Below are 23,897 nucleotides of genomic sequence, written 5' to 3' on the forward strand. Positions count from 1 at the left end.
TGAGTGGACACTCTATGATACCTACCATTTTGCAATCAAAACACTGACAATACATTATCGTGATAGTTTTCGAAAACCAAACAAAAGATTTTGTACAGATTTTCCTGAATATTATGGTTTAAAATTTCCAGTTCCATGAAACATGAGATCAGAACATTGAAGTCATTTGAAAAGTTAGCCAATCTACACATTAATGGGTTTGTTCCAATGGATTAGTTCGATGGTGATCACCATAAGCTGAAGTATATTCAAATTCATTATTTTGACACAATATACAGGGTTTTCCATTTCGGGCTTCCGAAAGTATACAGCCCTGCGCTGACAACCGTTTGACATAGCTGTCAACCAAAGCGTCATATCGTTAGTTGAATGTCTGCCATTTTACAATATGGATCGTTTTAGCATCGCACAACGTGTTAATTTTGTTAAATTATACTATAAAAATGATGAAAAACCGGCAGATGTTTTTCGAGCATTACGGACGGATTTTGGTCGTAATGGACGGCCTACAGAGCACACAATCGCTAATGTAGTGCGTAAATTCGAACAAACTGGATCCGTAGCGGATGTTGTGAAACCTGTGCATCATCGTAATGTGCATTCGGCCGAAAATATTGCTGCTGTTGCTGCCAGTGTGGAGGATGACCCGAATGTTTCGATTCCACGGCGTGCTTAGTAATTGGACTTGTCAAACACATCATTGTGGCGAATTTTGCATTTGGACTTGCAACCACATCCATATAAAGTCCAACTGGTACAAAAATTAGAGCGTGGTGACCATGGAATGCGTCGGGCATACGTCGATTGGGTGGACGAACAACAGCAGCAAAATGCTGAATTTTCGCATCAAATTTTCTTCAGCGATGAGGCACATTTCGAGCTCGGTGGCTATGTGAACACCCAAAATTTCCGTATATGCGGCTCAGAAAATCCACACGTGATTGTTGAGAGGTCATTGCATCCGCCAAAAGTCACTGTTTGGTGCGCATTATGGTCTGGTGGAGTCATCGGGCCGTATTTCTTTGAAAATGAGGACGGCGAGACGGTAACTGTGAATGGTCAGCCCTATGGCCCCATGTTAAACGATTTTTTTTGCCACAAATTGAAGATATGGATACGGATGACATGTGGTTTCAGCAGGACGGCGCCACGTGCCACACAACACGACCGAACATATTGCGAACGAAATTTGAGGGACGCATAATTTCGCATTTTGGTGATGCCAATTGGCCGTCCACATCATGCGATTTGAACCCGCTAGACTTTTTTTTCTGGGGTTATGCGAAAGACCGTGTCTATGCCAACTCTCCGCAAACTCTTGAACATTTGAAAGACAACATTCGTGAGGTTATGACCGAGATACCGCCCCATATAAAGCTTTGCGCGGTGGTGATATCGTAACCAATGAGGTTTAACCGAGGTGCGATTATTGCTAGTTGAATACCGCCCCATATGTGCCGAAAAGTCATCGAAAATTACCTGTTCCGGATCAAGATGTGCGAGGAAGCCCTAGGTGGACATTTGAATGATGTTGTAACTATTTCATACATAATGGCATAAACTAAACTTTAATTTGAAATAAAAGTTTCATCGGAATTCGAATTCTAAGTGTGTTTTATTTCAATTTACTTTCGGAATTTAAAGTTGGAAAACCCTGTATATAGAAGCTACGAGATTTTGGCCAGCAAATAATATTGACAATCATCTCAAATTGAGGAGAACAACAAAACTTGGAAACTGGCTTCTCAGATTATTTATATCGAAGCGATATATATTTCATTTAAACGAATATCCCATACAGGCATATACTCGCATTTCTAGAATTTCTCGAACAAAAGCAGAAGTCCCAATTAGTTTGTATTTCCACTGTTTGTTTCGTTTCATTCTCCAACTTCTCTATCTCTATACCATTCCCGTACGTGTATGTGGGCGGCACGAGTGTCTCGCTTTTCCTTTTTTGGATCGCTATTCTCGGTAATGCAATTTTCCAACTTTCCACCACCACCACCAGGAAGCAGGAAGGAAGGAAACGCAACAGTGTGAAGTGGCAGCGCGCCATAAAGACAATAGCTTCGCCGACGTCGGAGGCGCGAACAGCGCACAAACGGTTGCGAAAAACAGTTCCTTTCCTGGCACCTCGCCACCACCGTCACGCTCAATCACAACCTCAACCTCGTGAGCCGAACCAACCAAGGATTCCACTAACGATTCCCATTAGCAGGTTCCATCGTAGCGTCCCCCCGGTGGGGCAAATGATTCATTAACTTCGGCGGTGCGCAATTGTCGAAACCAGAATAACAGCAACAACAGTGAGGCATACAAACGAGTGGAAAGTGATGGAAATTAATCAAAATAATTCGCAGAGAGTGTGAGAATTGGAATTGTTTGGTGTGAGCAAACAGTTTGTTTACTTTAGTGTAGCGGGAAATTATCTTCAGTAGCGTTTGGCGAGTTTTCGGATCTGCCAAAGAGTGGAAAATAATAAAATAAGTTTTTCGCGTGTAAACAAGATTACTGTTGTACAGTGCGAAGCGGAGGAGGGGCAGTGAAAATAAAACGGAAAAATACAAATTGAATCGTTCTCGTGTGTAGCAGCATGTGAATTCTGTTTGGGCTCGTTATGAAAAACGAACCGGAGAGCTGTTTTGCACCTTGTTTGCGCACACATACATGACCGAGTGATGGGGAAGTAATAAATAGTAGAGCAACTCGGGTGGTTACAGTAATAAAAATATTATTACATCTGCGTCGTGTGAAAAAAGTGAAAAGGTTAAAATTGAGATATTATTACGTTACCCATTAGCGTGAGTTATGATTGTTTGCACAATGTAACCGAGTGAATTATTATGATGAAGTTATTTGCAGGAACTCTGTGAACTCGGCGTTGGATTTGGATTTGCACAAAACATACACTTTACACAAATTTAATAAGGTAAGCGCGCCAAAAGAAAATCGATTTTCAGCTGAGACTACGATAAAAAAGGTTTTTTTCGAGTGCACCAAAACACGTTTAAACGACTACCAGAAATCTGAATGACAGATTTGATTGCACCGGATCGTGTTTTGAATTATGAATTAAATATTTTTATCTAAATAATTAGTTTTACCATTAACCTTTGTGTATCTCATCTATATTCGTTTTTCGGACTTTGCATTGAATGATTGCTAGCTTTTGACGTAGGACTACGTCTTTGATTTCTATATAGGGGGGTCACTCTACTAAAAATGTAACGTTTATTAAGAGTTTTCAAATGCATACTACGCAGAATCGTTCTTACGATATATGTTATACTATATACAATTAGACGGTTAATTTACCCAGCATTTTTTTCGCCTGAGACATCAACAGTGGAAATAATAAAACAAGTGAGCTATTTAACAAATAAAAGAGCTATGTTTTGCGAGCGGATGCGACGGTAAATCATGTATTATGCATTCTTTCTTCCAACTTCGTTAATTCGTTCTATCTTACAAATTAGCAAGATGTTAAAGTAATCAGACGCAAGATTTCATGCATCACTCAAACTTCATGCAAGATTTCATCGTAGTAACGAGGAAAATGTCACCCATACAGTGATCACGCATTGACGCCTTGGCAGACCTCAAATCACACCGAGCATTCCTTTCCAGTGAACGTACGCAACGGCTACAACATGCTAGGGAAGCAGCAACAAAATTCTACAGTCCGCAAAATTTTCAACGACGCTGACGCGCCCTTTATAGGGAATTAGTAGTCGAAAAAATAGTAGAATTAGTCTGAAAGAAACTTCTTCGCCTTCTCAACAGAATCCGACTGAAATTTAGAATACTGTCAAAATTTCAATCGCATGAAAAGCCCAGCAAAAATGAAAGAAATTTATCAAAATATTTTACCCGCTTCTTTCAATGTTATTCTTGCAACTGAAACTAGCTGGGAAGAAAGCGTAAGAAGCGAAGAAATGTTTTGGAAATAATTTCAATGTATTCCGGCACGACCGAAACTTATCGTTATCTCAGAAGAAGTCTGGACGAGGCGTCCTCATTGCCATTAATGCAAATTTCACTTCTGAAGAACTTATAACCGAAAAACATAAAGAATTTAAACATGTTTGGGCAAAATTATCTATAGCTGGCGAAGTACACATATTTGCTACCGTGTATTTCCCACCCGAACACGCAAATAAAAAGTCGTATGAATTATTTTTTCAAACGGCAAATCGAAAAACTAGAGCCAGAAGTAAAATTGCATATCTATGGCGACTTCAATTAAAATAAAGTAGACTTCATTCCCGATAACGATAATGAATGCATTCTACTTCCAGTCGTCGGGGAAAATGAAACCCTTCATTATATAAGTTACCACCCAGGCACGGTACACCAGCAGCAGGGAACATTGCGACCCAGTGCACCGAGTCACAGGCACATTTTTCGCAACACTCGGCATAAAAGCAAACATTATAAAAACCATAGTGTAAGCATATTTAGGCAATCGTGTAAATCAATGAAATAATAAAGTCAGTTTACATTGTGACTCCGTTCAGGGTAGTTCAGCTTTTTTAAAAAGTCAACCGAACTTCCCCAAACGTAACTGGCGCCCGAAGTCGGGACCCTCCACCTGGTAACAGTATTGTACTCCTAGTAGTGAAGCCGCTCCGAGTTAACTTTCTAAAGTTACTCCTACTCCGGACCCAAGCTCCGTCCGTCGTCAACCGAGGGATTTGCGTGTAGGAGCACAGCGAACGAGCGCACCAGGAAAAAGAAGGACCCGAGTCAACCGGCATTAATAGGACTTCCAAGGACTAAGGCGTTGTCCCGCGGTACTCGAATGTACCTCCTAATAATCTTGATCCCAGCAGTCTTAGGAACACTGCAAATACAAAGCCTTAACCAAGAACATGTAGCAATCATACACCTATCCCAGAGCAAAATTGTAACAGGGCAGTCTAAAGTTATAAACAAAATAAACACAACAAATATAGCATTAGCCGTACACGACATCAAATCCAAGATTCTGACTAGAGAAAATGACGACCCCGAAATGACAGCTTTACTAAAATGGAAAATAGATGAACTAGAAACAAACCTCAACCAAATACAACCGGCACACCGACGACAAAAACGATGGGACGCACTCGGAAGAGCATGGAAGTGGATGTCAGGCTCACCAGACGCAGACGATTTACGACTTATCGACTCTGGAATTCACAAAATTACCGAAAATAGTAACCAACAAATTACTATCAATGACGATCTTTATGATGGGCTGAATAACATGACAGAAACCATTAATGATCTAATTAAGGAAGAAAATAAAACACACAGAGCAGTTAAGGCAGGAAATGATTTAATAAATATTATTCTCAATCTAGATATTATCAACCAGGAAGTATTAAAAATTCAAAATTCCATTACGCTATCAAAGTTGGGAATTGTTAATAATAGAATGCTTACATCAAAAGAGACAGATTTCATGATTCAAATTCTTAGCGATCAAGGTATACCAACCGAATTAATAGACGAGGCACTTGGGTTCGCAAGCGTCACCATAGGCACCAACGGACAAACTATACTCTACATCATCAACATTCCAAATCTTAGCAACTCAACATATCAGCACCTGAAAATTGCTCCTATAATAACAGATTCATTACGTATAAAACTGAAAGGAGATGAGTATCTCTACGGTAATGACAAACTTTTCCTGAAAACAGACCATTGTTCAAGATTAGGCAACTGGAGTCTTTGCAACCACAACAGTTTGAAAGATGTTTCCTTAGACGAATGCATATCCAATATAATAATTGGCCACGACAGCAAGTGCACGTATGAGAACGTCGCGCATTACCCAATAGTAACGGAAATGAGTCCCACAATACTACTATTAAATCAAGTGAACGATTCATTTCACAACACATGCGGAGTTTCCAATCGACGATTAATCGGATCATTCCTGATCACATACCAAAACTGCTCAGTTTCGATACGAAACATGACATTTACAAATCAAATCATAGAAACCGTTGAGCATCCAATCTTCTCGCTTTCAACAGGACTAAATGTTGTTAAGCGGAAAATAGAACAGCAAACCGACATTCATTCATTGAAAAGACTTCACCACAAAAACCTGGAACATCTGGAAAACCTGAAACTCACAACAGTTACACACCATTGGACAATAATCGGAGGATTTTCATTTACAACTTCTATGATCATAATCTTTATCATCTACATTCTTTTCAAGTTTAGAACCCAATCAGCTAAAGCAACAATCAACCCAGAAAAGTCAACCATAGATGATCATTTCGCTGACCCAGCACCAGTACATTTTTACCAACCACCATCGCTAAGAACCTGACCGTTGAACCAGGAGTTTCAACACTAGGGGAGGAGCAGTTACCACCCAGGCACGGTACACCAGCAGCAGGGAGCATTGCGACCCAGTGCACCGAGTCACAGGCACATTTTTCGCAACACTCGGCATAAAAGCAAACATTATAAAAACCATAGTGTAAGCATATTTAGGCAATCGTGTAAATCAATGAAATAATAAAGTCAGTTTACATTGTGACTCCGTTCAGGGTAGTTCAGCTTTTTTAAAAAGTCAACCGAACTTCCCCAAACGTAACTTATATTTGACGAAATTGCACATCTCGGTCTTAATCAAATAAATCACGTGAAAAATTCCCAAAATTATTATTTAGACCTATTATTTACTAACATCACCGACGACTTTTGTGTAAATGAGTCCATGACTTCCCTTTGGAAAAATGAAAAATTTCACACAGCAATTGAATAATCTTCGTACATAACATACAATTGCCCATCCACTGGGAGTACGAAGAAGTACCGGAATACAACAAGACGAACTTTGCAGCAATCAAATGTAGCCTACAAGCCATAGAATGGTATACTTTATTAAACAGCGAACGAGATGTTAACTTATTCGTACATATTCTTCACGAAATTCTGAATAACATAATATCAAAATTTGTGTCGAAGAAAAGAAGACGAAGAAATTCAACCAGCAAATATCCTATTCGGTATAACGCTCAAATGAGAAATAGAAAACAGAAAAAAGAATAGAAAACAAAAAGCACACAAAAAATACAAAATAGACAAAAGTAATCAAAATTTGCTGGAATATCAGAATATTACCAAAGAGCTAAATTTTGCCATTAAAAGTGCACACGAAGAGTATAATAGAAGGGTCGAAACAGAAGTCAAATCATGTCCGAAGAAATTCTTTAATTACGTAAAGTTTAAGCTCAAAAGCAATAACTTTCCATCGCAGATGCATCTCGATGAAGATGTAGGGAATTCTTCGAACGAAATTTGTAATCTCTTTGCAAATTTCTTTCCCAGAATTTGGAATATTCCCAGAAAAATAGAAACAGTCTTTTTTTGGTACCTATCTGTAAATCTGGTGCTAAATCTGACTACCTAATTATCGTGGAATTGCCATTATCTCTTGCATTCCTAAACTATTCGAAGCAATAGTGAATGAAAAAGTCTTCCAACAAGAAAAGAATAGAATAACGTGTATGCAACATGGCTTCTTCAAAGGCCGCTCAACTGCAACTGACCTGTTGGCATTTGTGACTTTTATTTCGAATGCAATGGAAAATGGCAAACACGAATTACATGTATTCCATACTTGGTGTAATAAAAATCTACTAAAACTGAATGTAAAAAAATGCAACTCCATTACATTTAGCAGAAAAAATCATGTACCAAATATTGTAATACGTCTTGGAAATCAAAATGTAGAGAAATGTGAAATAATTAGAGATCTAGGCGTAGTCCTGGACTGTAAACTCACATTCATAGAACACTACAATTCTGTAATCAATAAGGCAAATAGTGTGTTAAGCTTTGTCAAACGCTTCTCACATAACTTCCAGGACCCATACACAATCAAGCTTTTGTATATCACATACGTAAGGCCCATTCTGGAATACTGTAACATCGTTTGGAACCCGTATATGGTCGTACATGAAGAACGCATTGAGTCAGTCCAGAAACAGTTTCTCCTATTTGCACTCCGTATGTTACTGGACATCATTTCCACTTCCTTCATATGAAGCACGCTGCATGCTCATAAACATCCAAGCATTAACCCATTTCAGGCCAAGCGTTCGAAAAATCGAACAGCAACTTTGATAATTTTTCATGTCTTTGAGAAGCAACCATATGGTAATGTTTTTGGATCAAAAGATAGCGTAATTTGTTAGCTACCACTTACCATCAATTTTATTCAGTTTTGTACAACTTTATTGAGCAATGGATTCGATTTAAAGCAAGTATGTATGGAAGGTGTTTTAAATTCAAATAAAAACCCCCAATAAAATACAAAAATATGAAAATTTTCCTACAATATTACTTTGATAAAACGATACACATTGTATTGCAGGGCAAAAATCATTCGATTGATCCTCCTGCAGGGAAATAACAGCCGGGAAAATTGAGTGTTCGAAAAATCGAACGTTGGCCATAACGAACATTTTTTTCTGCTGAATTAATACCAACACATCTAGCCTCCGCAGCGCTCTCTGGTTTGTTCACTTTAGAAGACGGAAGGTTTTTTCATTAATTTTTGCATTCTCAAATGTGAATGTTCGCAAGTATTGATTAATTAAGAAATGATTTGTTGTCCATAATAACCTTAGGAGTCCATAGAATTTCGTGTCTGGAGGATCTGGAGAAAATCTTCAGTACGTGTAACGAGGATTCTAAAAGGACTTCTGGTGTCAATATTCTTCCGCCGGATCCGGTGGGCGGTCTCATCGATGAAGTAAACCTAAGTGACGATTCTGTCCAACTGAATAATAACACCTCAAACTCAATGTCGTTGTTTTTTCGCAGCGTTTTTGTACTTTGCAGGTTTTGGGAAATGTTCGATTTTTCGAGAAATGGATAATCGGAAAGAAATAATTCTCAAGCAATGATATTGCTCCACGGTCAATGATAAAAATAACAGCACTAACTTTTGTTTGAAAGAAAATGCCTGCCGGTAATAAGTTAAAACTACATGAAACAAGAAATGTCACATCTCAACATAAATTTATTAATTTAAGTCTTATTACTTAGGATTGAAAGGATGAAAGGATTAAGGCTTATACTTAGAGACTTTCATTCTCCTGTGCTCCCGGAATGTAAAATCAATGCATTTATGAATGCCGCATACTTGCTAATTGAAGTGACTTTTAGTTCGCAGTATGTTTGTACTTATAAAAAAAGTGCGGGTCTGGGCCAATGTTCGATTTTTCGAACAGTAATTTCCCGGAAAACGGGAGATGGGAAAAAATAATTCTTGAACATTGGGGATTCTTTAGCGTCAATAATCAAAATTACACCAATGGCTTTTGTCAAAAAAAATATTTTTACGGCTTGGTCGTTAATGGGTTAAAGGAACGCCGTAAATTTGCAATGCTTTCTTTTGTTAATGATTTAATTTCGCTAAGAGTACAATCAGCTGAATTACTAGAAATATTAAATTTCTATGTACCTGGGCGTCAACTAAGAACACGCAATTCGTTTCTATCCAAAACATCCAGAACAAATTACCCAAACAACGTTCCTGTCAATCGCATGATGCGTATATACAATCAGCACTGCGAATTATTTGACACAACAATGAATGAAACATTGTTATGTCAACAGCTAAAAAGAAACATGTACCGTAGTGTAAACTATTCTAAAATTTAAAATTTAGAGCATCCCTATCTATATCGTAGTATCCCATCCACTTACTTATCGAAGCATTGTACTGGACACTGGATAAGAGACGGGCAGTTCTAATTGTACGATGAAGAAATAAAGTCCGAGATTTACAAGAATCGGTGATCGTTCGTTGGTAGATTCTCTTGGTTGTGGGATTTATTTCTTACCAAATACACAAATTCCAGACTGTAGGTCTACAGTAGGAATAATATTTAACCTAAGAAAATATTGTAACATTAATATATAAGTATGTGTGGAGGCGATCTGGCGTAGTGGTAACATCCATGCCTCTCACGCTGAAGGTCACGAGTTCAATTCTCACTCCCGACATTCTTCCAAAAATGGAAGTAAAAGTGACGAACCAGCCAAATGAGTTGAAAATCACTATAATACAGATAAAAAAAAAAAATAAAAAAAATATAAGTATGTAGTCTACATTTGTTTGACGAAAATGAATAAATAAATAAAGTGATCGTTCATTAATTAGGAGGAGACAGCGATTATCATGCGAAGACTTATTGAGATCGGCATTACATCGCATCACAAAAATGAAACGAAATGATAGATTGAGCAGTAGAACCAATACGACTTGAATGTGATAGTCTGCAAACGAACATTATTTCACTAAAAAAACTACTGCTCCTGATGCCTAATAATAGGAATAAGACAATGGAAAGAAAACACAATACCATAGCTATCCATTAAAAATAAAGCAACTTCATGATTTCATGTAAAATACTCAAAATATTACGAAATCATGAGTTGTTTCGTTGTTGTTGTTTTTTTTTTGTTTCTTCCTCACAAATTTCATATTCAATGTAATCACTTGTAATTGAACTTCCTACCAGAAGCATATTGTCTTTCTTTGTTCGTTACAAACCGTTTGAAGGTTATGAGTACATACAACAAACGGCCCTTTTCAGGGCTAATGTTTGGAGTTTCAAAAGAGTCAAACTAACAGTTTTCTGAACAATGAAAAGAATTACATTTAAAATAACCAAGTGTTCTGAACAATCACAGTCCTACGTCAAACTTCCGTCCGTGCCCCTAGGCTCAGACTCTTCTACTTTTTTTTTCATTGCATTATTCTTTTTAACTTTTATAACTCGGTTGACTAAGATGACGGCCCCAACTTTGGGAACCCAACGAATGTTTCAGCGGCACATGTTCTCAAAAGGTACCGTTCTGAATCATATTTCGGACGCTTAAGGCATATGATGCGGAAAACAGGTCTAAACTTTATGCATAGGTATTATTTGGTTGACATTTTTAATAAATTAGTTCAATATGCTTTTAAGCTTTCTACTTTGGTACCTATTTGATTGAAAACATTAAAAAAAAATCATCGAATAAAATGCTTTTCAAATGAAGCGAATAAGAATCAAACTTCGGACACTGAATCAAATTTCGGACAGATTGAATTCAAATTTCGGACACTTTATTTTGTAATTTTTTGGACGAAAATTACATTACACTTGATTATATGCTATAGTCAACTGCGAAACACTTACCAAGCAATCACAGTAAACTGTTAACGATGATGAGAACTGATGAAACACGGGAGAATATTTAAATATTTATGAACGGGTAAATTCTACGTGCTCACGCTTAGCAAACGTCAAGCACAAACAATATTGAGTAGTGTTGATAGATTTTTGCCGATTATGTTATAATTCAAATGTAGTTCTCATATGAAATGACAGTGAAACCAAGGGATTACTCTAAAGAAGCAATTGTGATTTCAATTTTATAGTTATATCATCAGTGCATTAAGCATTTCAAGATATTAGAACAAAGTGTCCGAAATATGATGTTGTCCGAAATATGATTCAGAACGGTATGTGCACAACAAAACCTTGTCACAGAAAAATGAAGCAGGAAAAATGAATTTAAATTGTGCTCATATCAAACTCAAGGCCAGAGAGCCTGTAGAAGTCAGTTTTGACGTTGGTTTCACCATGTATCATCTATCTATTTCGTATTCTTGTTTGCACTGGTTCCCTGCTTATCGTTTTGGTTTGATTATTTAACTCCCATAAAGGTTTTTAACTCGCTGATTTCTTCACTTCTTGGACGTCAGTTCGTGTAGAGCTGGGGTTCTCAAATGGGCAATAGACCCCTTTTCCAGAATTAAGTGATACCTCAGACCCCTATAGCCAAATATTTTAAACAAAAATCTATTTCTAGTTTTTGTCTTATTCATACAAAGTTCTTACTAATTTAAAGACATTGCGGTTGGTTAATGTGTTATAAGGCCGTTACAAACTATATAGCCATCCACAGAACATTTTTTTTGCCGCACTTGGAATATTATATCAATATTTCGCATAACCAAAGACTTGTTAAAGCATTGGAGTAATTACTACTTTAAGAATGTTGAGTTTATCAAATTGCCGAAGAAACCCGAACATTGAACGCTGCTAAGTATCGATTTTCTCTTTCCTTTTGTTGCTCTCTGCTCTCTGCTTGAAAGGTTTTGATGCGGGGCTCTGCATAGTCATAATCAACTGAGGATAGTCGGCTGACTATCTGACTGACTACAACCTTATTCAGTTAGTAATGACTTTTGGCATCTTCCGCCAAAACGACTAAACAGCCAGTCCGGCGTTTAGTTGCTATCTCCCTCTACCGACTCGACTATATCATTTCATTCTTCTCAGTTAAATTGTTCTCATTGCATTTTGAAGTGACTTCCCCCAAAACGAATTCGTTCTTCTCTTTCTCTCTCCCATGTACGTGTGCATGCATCGATGTTTGAGTTCAACGTGGTTTGACATATGCTACAGGTGAGCTAGATTCTTTCGTATCGTACACGGAAATTACTCACACGTATAAAATAGCCTGCAGTGTGTGCGCGCGCGCTATTTTGCACGCTTTTTACTAATACTAACGCGAGGACCTTTATAGCATACTTGATAAATGTCTAAGTTCGTTGGTTTGAGTTCACGATGGGTAGACAATAAACCGTCCATTGATGGGGTAACTTATTTTTTGCATCTGAAATCATGTTTTCGTTCCTCTTTATATAGACGTAAAATAATACTGCGTATGCGGGTATGAATTAGTGTCAGGAAGAAATGGAAGTGTGGATTGAAGTCAGTTGAATGAAGAGGCAGATTTGTATTCATTAGTCGAGTCAGTTAAAATAACCACTGACTGGACTAGTTCACCAGTCATCTTCGCTAGTCATCGCTAGTCAATTCATTTTCTTGTCAAGTCACTTTTTGTTGACGGCGACTGCCAAAACAGTTCTAGTCGAAGCGAAGCTACTGAGAGTAGAGTCGGTTCTGATTTTGCACCTTCGAAAATTTCGGGCCCTGTTTTGATGTTTGTACTCTATAGTTTTGCTGAGAGGCTAATTTCTCTTTCCGTTGTTGCTAAACTCCATTTACAGAAGAATAAGTTAGATATTCATGTAGATATAACTGTGGTTCTGTAACTTTGTTTGTTTTGTAGTTTTAGTCATCAGTTTGTAAATAGTTTATTTCGTCGTTTTATTTTAGAGTTCTGTTGTGTTGTGAATTAGATATGTCATTCACCGTGGAACGATTTTGAATGCGATTTCAGACTCGTGACGGAAGTTCGATGATTTGGAGGAGTATGTTAGGGTATACTTGCATCACTCATTCACACTGTTGTTAATTCCAAGCTTTGTCAGAGGGAGATTGAATTGTTTATCGTAGAGTTATGATGGGATATTGTGTTTTGTGTGTAGTATTGGTGGTGGTGAAATAAATGTATATTTTCAGTTTGCTTCAACTGCTAAGGAAACCGCTTTTTGTTCGGAAAATACTAATTTTCAAGATATCAGTCCAATTCTAATGACATCTCGCACTTGGTAATTCAAAAATACAAAAGTTTGAAAGAATGCGACGCTATCCACGAAATATATTGAACGTCTCTTTTATTGTTATTGAGCAGTTTCTCGGTGACCTTCTCAGGTTTCTCATCGTAGGGTGATAGAAAATTACAAAAGTTAGAGAAAGTGTGCGTCCCGATATTCCACGAGATATTTTGAATGTCTCATTCACTGTTGGCGTGCTCATCGGTGACCTTTTTAGGTTTCCCATGAATTACATCCATCGTTGGGTGTCAACATATTAAGAAAATTTGGAAGTTCGCGACGCGTTACGCTACGATAAATATTATCAAAGAGGGACCTTTTCAGGTTTCCCATGGGTAACCTCCATCGTAAGGTGATCAAAATTAAAGGTTAGAAAGTATGCAACCCAATAGTTCATGAAATATTTTGAATGATTCAATCAAAAACATGCATCATCTGTTAAAATGTATAGAAAATTAGGAAGTTCGCGACGCGATAAGCTACTATAAAATATATAGGTCCATTTTTTATGGAGGTGGTTTTGGGTTACCTTTTCAGGTTTCTCACGAATATTCTCCGTCGTCGGTAATAAAAATTTGTGGATAATTAGAAAGTTAGCGATGCGATATGCCACGATATATATTGTAGGTCCGTTTTATTGTGGAGATGTTTCCAGGTTGATTAGGTTCGTTCAGGTTAAAATATTAGGCTGTCAAAAAAGTCCTGCGGTATTTCCGAAAGGTGTCGTTGTAAGCGCGTAGTTCTAGTTGTTTTCATTGTATCGAGTCATACTATAGCTTGTTGGAAAGATATTTTTGCGCGCTATAATATAGTCCTTGACAGTGTTTTTGTTTGGTTAAGTCGTTCGTGAGTTATAGTGTCGCAAATATGGAGCAAAATAAAGAGAAAATCCGACATATTTTACAGTACTACTATGACAAAGGCAAAAATGCATCTCAAGCTGCCAATAAAATTTGTGCAGTTTATGGACCCGATACAGTTTCCATTTCCACCGCACAACGATGGTTTCAACGTTTTCGTTCTGGTGTAGAGGTCGTCGAAGATGCGCCACGCTCCGGAAGGCCTGTCGTCGAAAATTGCGACAAAATCGCTGAATTAGCCGAGAAAGGCCGGCAGAGTAGCAGCCGTAGCATCGGCCAAGAGCTGGGGATAAGTCATCAAACCGTTATTAACCATTTGAAGAAGCTTGTATTCACAAAGAAGCTCGATGTATGGGTGCCACACACGTTGACGCAAAAAAACATCTTTGACCGTATCGACGCATGTGAATCGCTGCTGAATCGCAACAAAATCGACCCGTTTCTGAAGCGGATGGTGACTGGCGATGAAAAGTGGGTCACTTACGACAACGTGAAGCGCAAACGGTCGTGGTCGAAGCCCGCTGAAGCGGCTCAGACGGTGGCCAAGCCCCCATTAACGGCCAGGAAGGTTCTGCTGTGTTTTTGGTGGGATTGTCAAGGAATAATCTATTATGAGCTCCTTCCCTATGGCCAAACGCTCAATTCGGACCTGTACTGCCAACAACTGGACCGCTTGAAGGTAGCACTCATGAAGAAGAGGCCATCTTTGATAAACAGAGGCCGCATTGTCTTCCATCAGGACAACGCCAGGCCACACACTTCTTTGGTGACGCGCCAGAAGCTGCGGGAGCTCGGATGGGAGGTTCTTTTGCATCCGCCGTATAGTCCGGACCTTGCACCAAGTGACTACCACCTGTTTTTGTCCATGGCGAACGAGCTAGGTAGTCAGAAGTTACAAAAGAGGCCTGTGAAAATTGGCTATCCGAGTTTTTTGCCAATAAGGAAGCGAGCTTCTATAACAGGGATATTATGAAGTTGGCATCTCGTTGGGAACAAGTCATCGAACAAAACGGCGCATATTTGACTTAAAACAGATGATTGTAACTAATTTTATGAACAAATGAAAATTCAAAAAAATACCGCAGGACTTTTTTAACAGCCTAACATATGGATATACACATATTCATATATTCATATGTTCAAAATTCAACAAAATAACTAGATGAAAAATTTAATAAATATTTATTCAATTGTTAATATGTTAATACAAATTGTTAACAAATAATTCTTCTTCTTCTTAAATGGCACTAACGTTCCTAGAGGAACTTCGCCGTCTCTACGTAGTATTACTTGCGTCATTTTTATTAGTACTTATTTGAGATTTCTATGTCAAATAACACGTCTTGAATGCATTCTGAGTGGCAAGCTCTAGAATACGCGTGACCACAGTGCAAGTCGGAGGAAATTTCATTGATGAAAAATTCCCCCAACCAGAAAGGGAATCGAACCCCAACCCCCCGGCATGTTAGGTGTGACGCTAACCACTCGGCCACGGGAACACGTCTCATGATGTACTCGATCAATGTGGCTTAATTTTCTTATCACCATGTAAAAATGAATTATTTAAGGCGTTACATAACCGTTTTTTGATATCTCATTTGTTCGATTTTTTAAAAATCGCTATTTAGAGATTTTTTTATGAAAATATCTAATTTTTAACAAAAAAAGCCGCAGTTTTGACAATTTTTCGAGTTTTCAAAAACCCCTATGTAACGCTTTAGGTACTATTCGGACGTTTCAAAATATTCATTGGAATTTGTTCTACGACACCCCGTTGCTTCAGAACTGATATCCTCAGCAAGGTACCGATTTTCAGACAGCATCTACGCATTCAGCTGGCAACAGCGTCGTAATCATTATTCGTGCACTAAAAAAACGGAAAATACATCTTCAAATATACCTTGAACAGTAACCAAAATACACGAACACTTAACTTTGTTCGTAACATCCGAAAAAATCCACGAAAATTCATTATTTTCCGACCTTCCAGACAGGGGTCCCTCCTCAAATCATTCCCAACGCATGCAGTCGCTTGGAAACGTCTTGGCGGGTAACTCTTAGGCTAGGCGCAAATTGGGAAGCGTATAGCGTTCGTAAGCGAACACGAGACTACCAACACGACTTATACGTGCCACAAACGTAGCGTGATGGAGCGCATATTGAGTCCAGTTTGGTGTAAATAACGTGCCACTCGTCTACAATATCTGATTCACACAGAGTTGCGCGTATATTTATTTACTAATACAACCACCCGACCGGTTCATGATTGTTCACCAACACAATTATCACAACTGGCACGACCAGCACGAGAAACTGTGGTTCAGCCACAGCGTCACGTGAATCGTGTCTCACGAGCGCTCTACCACCTCGCGTCATCTGGCCAATTTGCGCCGTTCTATCTATTTTCATTAACCACAAAAACAGGCGCTAGATCGCGCCTAGATGCTCGCGCTATACGCGTCTCAATTTGCGCCTTGCCTTAGGGTGAAGCCAGAGTGAACGCGACACGCGATGCGATGCGATTCAATGCGAAATGAACGCGATTTTCAAAGCGACACAGTGGCCACAGTAGACGCGATTGGACGCGACAGATGTGTTATTTTCATTTCGTGTTTATGTTTCGAATTCGACTCTGATAAAGAATATTTAATGTCCGAAAGCGTACGGAATTCCAGACGAAGGAAATCAATCGAATGAAGATTGCTCTGGAAACATATTGAATGCGATGTAAAAACAGATACACCAAAGTATTTTGCAAAATATTATTATTGATACAGAAGAATATTCAGATGTGATTATGGAGAGTGAAGATTTCTTAATTTCTTGATTTCTTTTTTTAATCCGCTTCACCGCGATGTAACGATAACTGGGGATCAGATTTGCGTTTACGTTTCGTGATTTTGTTTGTAGTTCAAATAAAATGTGTTTGCACATTTTGCAGTTTTATTCCGTTGAACTCTCATTTATTGAAGAAATAAGAATGCATGAACTAGTATGTACTTATAATAAGATGAGTTTAGCAAAACCATCATATACGCTTTCGGTGTATATAGACCGCAGTTTTACTAGCAACACCGCTCTCTTTTCCCATTCGTTCCTCTCCGCAAATGGTGACCGAATGTTTACGTAATTTTGACGGACGTAGGACTACGTCTAACCGGAAGATATAGGGGGTGAAATGGAAATCTAGGCACTGAACAAGTAGGAAAAAATGCAAGATTTGGAACGCTTATAACTCGATCATTTCTCAATAGATCGCAAAGGTTTTTGCATCAATTGATAGGAAATATATCTACGCATCTATCATAACGAATAACATTTCATTTTTCTTGAGATAAATAATTGAATAATTGTGAAATATCAAGCATTGTCAAAATGCACTATGTGCCCATTTTTGATTGGTCCATTTTGTGTTCCTCAAATCGTACCGACCAAAACGGGCAACCAGAGCAGCAGCGGAATAGAATGAAGCACGATTTGAAAGGAAAAAGAAAAAAATGAACGAAACATTGGTCGCAGTCTCACACATGCGTAATTTTCGAGCCAGCCAGTCAGCTTAAAAATCCCCGCTCCGCTGCCGTAACGATCATTCTCATTCAAACCGTACACCACATCGGTTCGCAGCACAACACATCAACAAACCAACCCAAGCAGCCATGTCTGGACATGGTAAAGGAGGAAAAGTGAAGGGAAAGGCAAAATCCCGCTCGAACCGTGTTGATCTGGAGTTCCCCGCAAGGGTAGCTAAGCCGAGCGCGTTAGTACCAGGGCACCAGTCCACCTAGCCGGCGTTATATAGTTTTGGCCGCCGAAGTGATCGAGTTAGCTGGCAAAGCTGCTCGCGACGATAAGAAAACCCTCATTCGGAACAGAACACATCAAGACGACAACAGGCAGTTGCAGCGTGTGGCGAGTGGCAAACGCAATCGCAAAACGGCATCAGGTAGCAGAAGAAAAAAGTTTGTTCTTTATACACACTGCTTTGGTGGCAAATCCAGAACAAGGCGGCATCGAGGGCGTTCGAAATGGTTTTTTTCAAAACCACGAGTACTAAGTTTTCTAAATTGGAACCATTCCATAAAATAAGGCGCTTTTCAGGGCCATTAAACCTTCCAAAAAAGAGTTTAGGAAATACAGTTCAATGCTTTCTAAAACAATATCCAAAATAATAATAAAACACAAATTGATTTTTTCATAATTTGTTTGCCAGGATATGATGAGTATGTGAATTTGGCAGAATTGCTTCTAGATTGAAAGTACAGTAATTTACACTTATCTCGACATTTAGCTAATTGGACGGACCTGTAATTCGACATATTTAGTTGGACATTTTTGTAAACATAGAGTTCGGGGTCCAAATTATGACCCCACATTGAAAGTCGACACTGTACCACTGTCATCGCAAATGTTCAATTACAGGTTAAAATTACCTCCAATCCGATACTGAGTGGTGGTAATGCGACGTGCCATTGAATGTAATTTACTGTAAAATATGTCACCAGCTGGATGGGAAGAAATTTTCCAACTGTGAAAGCTGTGGCGAGTGGCAAATGCAATCGCTAAACAGAAAGGTTTAGCCGAACAAGATGGGGATATCGAGTGATAACAAAACAATAAACTCTTTAGATTGAAGATAATTTTGTGATCCTGAAAAGGACCCTTTTTAGCCTGCATGTGAATCCAACGAGCGAACAAATCGTAATGAATGTATTTTTTTGCCATCGCTCCCTTGTAACGCTCATTCATTCGTCTCGTTGGACTCGCCCCTTTGGCTGAATCTGCCGATTTGTCTCTATCCTGTGAGTGTGTACTGCTAGAGTATAATACACGCGGACCCCAAAAAAATATCTTATTTTCTTTCAAACCGTAAACCCGTGTGGTTGTACGGCATCGGCATCGTGGACGTAACAAAGGAGGACAAGTTAAGGGAAAGGCAAAGTCTCACTCGAACCGTGCAGGTCTCCAGTTCCCTGTTGGTCGCATTTACTGATTGCTCCGCAAGGGTAACAAGCCCGAACGGATTGGTGCCGGAGCACCAGTATACCTAACAGCGATTATAGAGTTTCGGCCGTCGAAGTGCTCGAGTTGGCTTGCAAAGCTGCTCACGACGATCAGAAAACCCGCATCAAGAACAGAGCAGCTTCGGTTCGGCGCTCATCAAGGCAACAATTAGTTTCAGCGAGTGGCAAAGTTTTTCTCCGGCACGTCGCATTAAATGTAATTTACTGAACAATATGTCACAAGCTGGATGGGAAGAAATTTTCCAACTGTGAAAGCTGTGGCGAGTGGCAAACGCAATAGCTAAACAGGAAGGTTTAACCGAACAAGATGGGAATATCGAGTGATAACAAAAACACAACACCAAAGGTTCTTTTCAGAACCATCAACATATTCATAAAGAGTAAACAGTAAACTAATCAATTTTTCAGGTAGATAGGTAGGTATTCACGTAGGAGAAGAAAATAAAATAATATATTTAAAATATATATTTAACAAAAGCTGTCCCCTTTGTATAGTCCTACGTCACTCCGGTTATGTCCCCGACATTACCCGTCTTTTTCTTGTATCATTTATTGCTTTGACTGTCTGTGCAGTGGGTTTCGCTATAGTAGAGCGGGACGATATATGCGGTTAAAACTTGTATGCAGGCTTCGAAAATGGTGTGCGATGTTTGTTACAGCTTGAATATGCAAACAACAGTCTTCGTTTCCCTTTGGTTTAATCATTTAGTGTAACACAAGTGATTACTGTCATCCATACAAGTATCTGAATGATCCTCTCATATTTGGTTATATGTTCGTGAGAGGTTACTTGCATGACACATTGTGTATCATTCGATTTTGATCGAAATCCAAACACTGGTTGTGCCTGACCGTTCTCCCGTTGTTTAATTTCTATTTGTAGGAGTCGGAGCTGAGCCACTTGATGACTGTACGGCGGGTGTTCCGATGTAACATTTCAAGTTGACTCGGTTGAATTTCGCAACAACGAACCGTATAATTCTTTGTTCTCGCTGTCGGTTACCAAATACGTGAGGTTTCCATTGCACATCTGGGCTCCATTTGTTACTTCAAAAACGGTAGAATGTTGAAGTATGGTCTGTGGTGATACTGTCATCACCAAAATTCCCAGATCTCGACTCCGGCAGCTTGATCAGAACTCGGAACTTCCTGTAGTTTCGAGTTCACTGATTCCAAAGTGCACTTCTCTGAAATATAACTCCGATCACCGCTTGCACAGCCACAGAAACATCTACTCCCGCAATGATGTGAACAATATATAAAATTTACATTCTTGTCAATTGTAGCGCATTCATCGCATGAAAAAGCTGTACATGACGAGGTTGATTTTGTGTCGCGTAGAAATTCGTTTGTCGCATCGCATCGCGTTCACTCTGGCATATGCGGCAGTTTTGCAAGCCTCAAATGAACGTAGTTTGGTCGCGATTTTTGACAAGCCTACGTGTGACTTGTCAAAGGCATAGCTTCGCGTGTCGCGTTCACTCAGGCATCACCCTTAATGATGAATCAAGCTCGCCTTAAGCTTCATCGAGTCTCAATATAACCTTAACGTTCAACGCTTAACATTAAACGATAAACGCTAAACGCTGGACGCTCAACGCTCAACGCTCAACACGGACTCTTTCGCAGTACTGGCACAATTACCTCATATCCTGATGAAATATGAAAGGATTCGTCAAAACCACAATGGGAGAATTCAAATGTATATGGTTCGTCCGCTATACGAGGGCAGTCCGATAAGTATTCAGCCTGGAAAAGCGGCGATTTATGTCTCAACATACACCCAAACGTTGGCGTTGGCAGAAAACATGTCATCTTTGGCAGAAATGATGACATTTAGTGTGCTGGAGAGTCAAATGCGCAAATAATGAGCTGTTTTAAAAGCTTAAAAATGGTTTGTATGTATGCGTGCAGACATCTCTTTCTGTTTTCTTTTCTCATTTCATTTGGGATTGGGCCAAAAAAAAAGTCCACACGACGCGTCAATGGGGATCGAACCAAACCGGCTGGAATGCAAAGCAATTTTGCACGACCACGCTATCCACATGGCTAATGATGCTTCAGCAGTTGTTCAGCAGATACGTGATAAGATTGCACTTGATTATAAAATGAAGTTGGGAAGTGTTTTCTAAGAGTAAAAAAATTGTAAGGGGTTGTATCTAGGACACGATCGCATATTTTCGACGTAGAACTACGCACTTATATTATGCAATCCACTTGTTTACCATTTGGAATATTATTTTAGAATGCATCGAAAATTTTATAGTAGATTATTTTCGTCGTTACAAATAAATTTGATGAGCGTCCTTTTACGTTCGATATGATGCCTAGGACTAGGACCAAAATATGTGAACGTAAGAATTGTCAAACGATCATTGTATTTCACATTTCCCTCTGAAAATATTGCACATCTCATGTTTACGTAGTTCTCGAACCGCGAAAGTCCATTCACCTCTAGTATCTGAAATGACGATTTTCCCAGGCTTCTCAGTTTAGTAGTACGTTTTAGGGAAACATATTCCGGTCTGCACAACGACAAGCGAGTACAAAAGTACTCAACACCAAAAAATAACCCCGACTTGCATGGTTTCGCAAAGCGGATTACCCCAGGCACATTAATTTTGAAGTCCCTGTTAGGGAAACACAGCTTGGTGGGAACAAAAATACCCCCGACTTGCATGTATATTTGCAGAACGGATTTCCACAGGTATATCGATTTTGAAGTCTGTGTTGGGAAAACCGTAAATCGGGCCAATCAAAACTTGGCAGTTAAGGCGTTTCAATAACGCTTGACATTTTACAGTTATTCAATTGTTCATCTCATGAAAAATAACATTTTATTAATTGTGATAGACGCATAGAAATATTTACTATCAATTGATACAAACATCTTTCCGATCTGTTAAGAAATGTTCGAGTTATAAGCATTCGAAATATGAGTAGGGTTAGCACACAAATCGGAAGAACGAATGTATGGGAAAAAAAGAAGTCCTTCCAGTTTTCATGAATTTATACCGCTAATCGCTAATCTCTAAGCGAATTGTATTGTATAACATATCAAACAAATCTTAGAGAATTTCCGATTCGATTGGTATGCAAATCATGTGAATTCGTTCACAGTGAAAATAGTTATTAACGTTAACTTTATTTCATAAAATTTTCTTTTCTGATTTGGCTACCTTCCTGAAAGACGTAGTTCTACGTCAAAAAGAGCGCATGAAGGAGAACAATATCTATCTCGGTTATGGCCGTGTTTGTGGTAAAGTATGCGGAAAGCTTATTTGTCTTTTGTTTCACTCGCTCGTATTAATCTTATATTGCTGTACCATGTATATTATACAAATGCTTACCAGTATTTGTGAGTCATGATATTTTCTGTTATGTTATGTCTCATTTAATGTCATAAATCGGGATGACAAAACATACGTTAAAATCAATTTTGGGTGTAGACTCCTTTAAGCTCGATACACTTGATCCAGCGATGCTCCAACTTCTCTAATCCATACCTATGAGTCGCTTTCTCGGGAACAGTTTTCATGGTCTACGTTATAAAAATGTTGATAGTTTCGAGCATCATTTGATGGAGCCTTCACCGGTTTTGATTACGATATATAAAACAAAAAAAAACATCTAAACAAATCGATACCTAAACATCAAAACAACGAATATGCCACCTTCTTCAAGCGCCACTGCAGCATAATTTTCCCAACTGTATTCAAATTTAATTTTCGTTTTCGCTTCCCAATGATGTTTTGTGCGTCTATATCCACAACCGCGTAGATTTCATTACCATCAGTCTGGAAAACAGGAATGGAAACCAAACAAACACTAACAATTTCAATTTTCTTTTTTTTTTGCTATTTTTTCAAGAAGGTAGTTCTCTATTTTCTGCAGTGGAAACCAACAATGGCATCCGATGCTGACGTAGAGTAATAAAAACGAGCATCGAGGTTCAGGAATTTGCTCGATACACGAGTCAAAATTGAAATACCTATCGGGTTCGTCAATGCAGTTGTGGAAAAAAAACACCAACGGGCGCTGAATCTAATTCCAGACAGACATGGATGGATTCCTGGAATTGAAAATTCTCTCTGGTGAAACCGCATTGTCTGTACATAACAGACATCATGATAATTATTGCAGTATACTTTAATGCTATCATTGAACGGTGTTCATAGAATATTGTAAACAAATTCATAAATTCACAGTTCAAATAAATCCCGATAATTTTTATGTGCCAACCTTCGTCTCTTATCGCGATTACCATCTGATGGATGGTGTAATAGCGCTCCGGCACAGTCTCGGCCTCACGATCCTGAATGTTCCCGGCCTTGATTTTCAACGGATTGCTCCACTCAGCAATCTTGGTGAAAACAACGGCAAAAGGTTAGTGAAACCGTGCTGAATCACACCGAAGCCAGGAGATGATACTGTAAATGTGTAAAGCAGCGTGTTTATAAGTAGCAAATTTCC

At 38.8% G+C, this 23,897-nt stretch overlaps 1 pseudogene; it reads left to right on the top strand.

Annotated features, from left to right (window-relative positions):
• The first annotated feature begins 1,375 nt into the window (after positions 1-1,375).
• LOC129780741 (U4 spliceosomal RNA) lies at positions 1,376-1,458 on the top strand (annotated as a pseudogene).
• The last annotated feature ends 22,439 nt before the right edge of the window (positions 1,459-23,897 follow it).

Source organism: Toxorhynchites rutilus, chromosome 3, assembly GCF_029784135.1.
Source record: "Toxorhynchites rutilus septentrionalis strain SRP chromosome 3, ASM2978413v1, whole genome shotgun sequence".
In the NCBI taxonomy this organism is placed as follows: domain Eukaryota; kingdom Metazoa; phylum Arthropoda; class Insecta; order Diptera; family Culicidae; genus Toxorhynchites; species Toxorhynchites rutilus.